Here is a 5,362-nt window from a genome sequence, read left to right on the forward strand (position 1 = left end):
CTTTTGTGCAGAGCAAAAATGTATTGTATACTATTTATAAATTGAGTGTTGCTTTTGAAGGACCCCAAGGTTCAAACTTCAGGCCAGTTCTGTTTTTAAAAAATGGCTAAAATTTGACACTTATGGTGTTCAGTGAGAGTGGATGGATTTCTCATTATTTGGCATTTTGTGATAATGTTGCATATATTAATCGTGCAATAGATGTTGCAATATTAGTTTGTGCTGTTGGTTTATAGGTTACTTTTTTGCTCACATTTAAAGTTAGTGGAATGTGTGCATATAAACATATTATTCTAAACATGACCGTTCAGAATTTGATACAGGTCATGTAAACAGCATAGTCAAGTCAGTTTTTGTATCATACTTTAACAGTGTTGCAAAGTAGCTTTACAGAAAATTAAACTTTAAACATGTGAGCTAATTTGATCCTAAATATATTTTTATTCCTAATGAGCAAGTCTGAGGTGACGGAGCAAGGAAAAACTCCCTCAGATGACATGAAACTTTAAGAGCCAGACTCAAATCATTTGGGTGATAAGATTGCATGATTATAAATAACTCGTGTTCTATATAGTCACAACATATAATTGCATAACCAGAAAATTCATTATAGTTTTGACAAGAAGTCTGTTTTGTTGAAGTTATCAACTGTTCTTTGATGGAGACTTGAGTACAAAACTGTTCATGACCATTGCAGTCCTAAAGTTATCATGGCGATTGTAGTCCTCAGCCATCATAGCAAAACTGTAAGTGTCCAGAGTTGTCTTCTGTGACTTGCCGTCCTCCACAGGAGCGAGGTGATGAGACTCCAACCAGACGTAGGGCATCAGGAGGGATCAGGCAGGTCCGAAGAGACATTCCGTTTACTCCGTTTGGATATTCCAGATTTAGCATTTTCCAATTAAGGCATAGGATATGCTGATATTGACCTGGCGACTTGTCCAGGGTGTACCCCGCCTTTCGCCCGTAGTTAGCTGGGATAGGCTCCAGCTTGCCTGCGACCCTGTAGAACAGGATAAAGCGGCTAGAGATAATGAGATGCTGATATTATTCAGGTTTTAAAGGCATTCTTTAGACATGTAGACAGCACATTCGGAATATGCATCTCAATTGGGGGTTTTATGGTAGTTTGTGACACGTGGCCTCTTACCTGTATACAGTCGGCTCTGTGCATTATACACAAACCAATTAGACACTCGGCCTATGCACGGCTGCATGTAAACGGGAATATTTCATTTTCATTAGCCGTGTGAACAGCTTACTAGGAATAAGGGCAAAAACTGGAATGTTTTGTGCATGTAAACATAGTGAATGTGAGCTAATGAACATTGCAGTATCAGACAGAGGTGAAATAATGACCACGTTATCACTATACAGGATTTGTTACTAGACATAAGTTGGGTATAGAGGGTTTTGGCCTACGTCATTGTTTCCATAGCGACAATATTTATGCCGCCATTTTGACGGTCACAAATATGGCGACTACCGGTAGCGATACACTGTTGATCATGACGAAGTCTCATTGTCGAGTATTTTATCCGGCCTAGATGACGTGAGTAAGAAGCGATATCACCAGAAAATCAATGATGCTGGTGTACGTGATCCGTACACGTTACCAGGCTATCTTTTTCTGGCTTTGCAGTGCGGGTGATCTTCCTGACCTGCAGTCAGGCGTGTGGGAAATACCAGGGAAAAAACATAAAAGAAAAAGGAGTGAGATGCAGAAAACACCTTCACTATCCAGTGACGTAGGGCATTTACAGGGCGAGCAGAGGGAGAGGTATTTGCAAAAATTGAGGTTAGCAGGCTTAGAGAACGACGTTTACCTGCTTCCACCAGGATTGTTCACTGACGTACGGAAGCACACGAAGCCCTCGTCTTTACCTGACTTCAGCCCACATGATCTGTATACCTATGTCATTAAAAACCAGGCTGGGTAACATGCCTACATCAGCGGGTCGTCCCTGGAGCCGGTGGTCGCCATCTTATTACAGCTAAGGTTTGTTCACATTGTCATTTACTTTCGGTCCTCAGGATAAACAAAATGTTATTAAATGTCATTGAAATAACTTCTTAGTCTGTTGAGATATGGCCTGTTATAAATTTGCTGTTACCAGGCAATGACCAAGAACTGTATTATTAGGGTCGGTGTAGTTGTAGCACTGCACTAGCAGCTAGCTGTTAGCACTAGCTAATGTCAACAACATAGTAGCTGTAGCATGTTACTGTAGCAATGTTTACGTTCAGTCATTTGGATGACTGTTAAAACCTTTCAGCCTCAAGTTTTTCCTTTACTGTATTTACTAGTTTACTGAGCTAGTGCGCTCGGGCAGGCTGGGAGCGAGCACGCTAGCTCGGGCAGGCTGGGAACTAGCGCGCTCGCTCCCTCCCAGCCTGCCCGAGCTAGCGTGCTCGCTCCCAGCCTGCCCGAGCTAGCGCGCTCGCTCCGTAAACTAGTAAATACAGTAAAAGAAAAACTTGAGACTGAAAGGTTTTAACAGTCATCCAAATGACTGAACGTAAACATTGCTACAGTAACATACCAGCTACTATGTTGTTGACATTAGCTAGCTTGACCTTCAAAATGGCGGACACCGGGGCGTCACGTGACCTGTGATGTCATGTCGAAATCCTCTATACCTGTGAAATATTCATCCTTGTGAATATTTGGTTTGAGCTATAGTTAGTACTACAGTACTTAAGACTGGTCTTGGTCTCGTCTCTGAATCGACCGAATTTTTACTCGGTCTTGTCTCAGTCTCAGACATAGAGGACCCAGGATTTTATTTCAAGACCAGTCAAGACCACAGCTGCTGGGATTTCACTAACCTGTCTGTGTATTGCCTGATTTATTTGTTAACATTGTTACTGTGATTGGACGTAAAGCTTCCTGCTTCAAATGCAACCAATAATATGACTGCTTTTTTTTTTAGCTTTGCCATAGCGTAATATCTACAGTGGTGCTTGAAAGTTTGTGAACCCTTCAGAATTTTCTACATTTCTGCATAAATATGAACTAAAACAACATCAGATTTTCACACAAGTCCTAAAAGTAGGTAAAGAGAACCCAGTTAAACAAATGAGACAAAAATATTATACTTGGCCATTTATTTACTGAGGAAAATGATCCAATATTACATATCTGTGAGTGGCAAAAGTATTTGAACCTCTAGGATTAGCAGTTAATTTGAAGGTGAAATTAGAGTCAGGTGTTTTCAATCAATGGGATGACAATCAGGTGTGAGTGGGCACCCTGTTTTATTTAAAGAACAGGGATCTATCAAAGTCTGATCTTCACAACACGTTTGCGGAAGTGTATCATGGCACGAACAAAGGAGATTTCTGAGGACCTCAGAAAAAGTGTTGTTGATGCTCATCAGGCTGGAAAAGGTTACAAAACCATCTCTAAAGAGTTTGGACTCCACCAATCCACAGTCAGACAGATTGTGTACAAATGGAGGAAATTCAAGACCATTGTTACCCTCCCCAGGAGTGGTCGACCAACAAAGATCACTCCAAGAGCAAGGCGTGTAATAGTCAGCAAGGTCACAAAGGACCCCACGGTAACTTCTAAGCAACTGAAGGCCTCTCTCACATTGGCTAATGTTCATGAGTCCACCATCAGGAGAACACTGAACAACAATGGTGTGCATGGCAGGGTTGCAAGGAGAAAGCCACTGCTCTCCAAAAAGAACATTGCTGCTCATCTGCAGTTTGCTAAAGATCATGTGGACAAGCCAGAAGGCTATGAGAAAAATGTTTTGTGGATGTATGAGACCAAAATAGAACTTTTTGGTTTAAATGAGAAGCATTATGTTTGGAGAAAGGAAAACACTGCATTCCAGCATAAGAATCTTATCCCATCTGTGAAACATGGTGGTGGTAGTATCATGGTTTGGGCCTGTTTTGCTGCATCTGGGCCAGGACGGCTTGCCATCATTGATGGAACAATTAATTCTGAATTATACCAGCAAATTCTAAAGGAAAATGTCAGGACATCTGTCCATGAACTGAATCTCAAGAGAAGGTGGGTCATGCAGCAAGACAACGACCCTAAGCACACAAGTCGTTCTACCAAAGAATAGTTAAAGAAGAATAAAGTGAATGTTTTGGAATGGCCAAGTCAAAGTCCTGACCTTAATCCAATGGAAATGTTGTGGAAGGACCTGAAGCGAGCAGTTCATGTGAGGAAACCCACCAACATCCCAGAGTTGAAGCTGTTCTGTACGGAGGAATGGGCTAAAATTCCTCCAAGTCGGTGTGCAGGACTCATCAACAGTTCAAACTGCAAACGTTTAGTTGCAGTTATTGCTGCACAAGGGGGTCACAGCAGATACTGAAAGCAAAGGTTCACATACTTTTGCCACTCACAGATATGTAATATTGGATCTCATCTCATTATCTCTAGCCGCTTTATCCTTCTACAGGGTTGCAGGCAAGCTGGAGCCTATCCCAGCTGACTACGGGCGAAAGGCGGGGTACACCCTGGACACGTCGCCAGGTCATCACAGGGCTGACACATAGACACAGACAACCATTCACACCTACGGTCAATTTAGAGTCACCAGTTAACCTAACCTGCATGTCTTTGGACTGTGGGGGAAACCGGAGCACCCGGAGGAAACCCACGCGGACACGGGGAGAACATGCAAACTCCACACAGAAAGGCCCTCGCCGGCCCCGGGGCTCGAACCCAGGACCTTCTTGCTGTGAGGCGACAGCGCTAACCACTACACCACCGTGCCGCCCCTAATATTGGATCATTTTCCTCAATAAATAAATTACCAAGTATAATATTTTTGTCTCATTTGTTTAACTGGGTTCTCTTTATCTACTTTTAGGACTTGTGTGAAAATCTAATGATGTTTTAGGTCATATTTATGCAGAAATATAGACAATTCTAAAGGGTTCACAAACTTTCGAGCACCACTGTATATATGTACATACATAATGGCTGGGAAACCACTACAGCTTGCACCAATTACAGTGGCCCATCTATCCATCCATCCATTATCTGTAGCCGCTTATCCTGTGTAGGGTCGCAGGCAAGCTGGAGCCTATCCCAGCTGACTACGGGCGAGAGGCGGGGTACACCCTGGACAAGTCGCCAGGTCATCACAGGGCTGACACACAGACAAACAACCATTCACACTCACATTCACACCTACGGTCAATTTAGAGTCACCAGTTAATCTAACCTGCATGTCTTTGGACTGGGGGGGAAACTGGAGCACCCGGAGGAAGCCCACGCGGACACGGGGAGAACATGCAAACTCCACACAGAAAGGCCTCTGTCAGGTGTGAGGATTAAACCCGGAACTTTTTTGATGTGAGGCAACAGTGCTAACCACTACACTGCCGT

This window comes from Neoarius graeffei, chromosome 1 (genome assembly GCF_027579695.1).
Source record: "Neoarius graeffei isolate fNeoGra1 chromosome 1, fNeoGra1.pri, whole genome shotgun sequence".
In the NCBI taxonomy this organism is placed as follows: domain Eukaryota; kingdom Metazoa; phylum Chordata; class Actinopteri; order Siluriformes; family Ariidae; genus Neoarius; species Neoarius graeffei.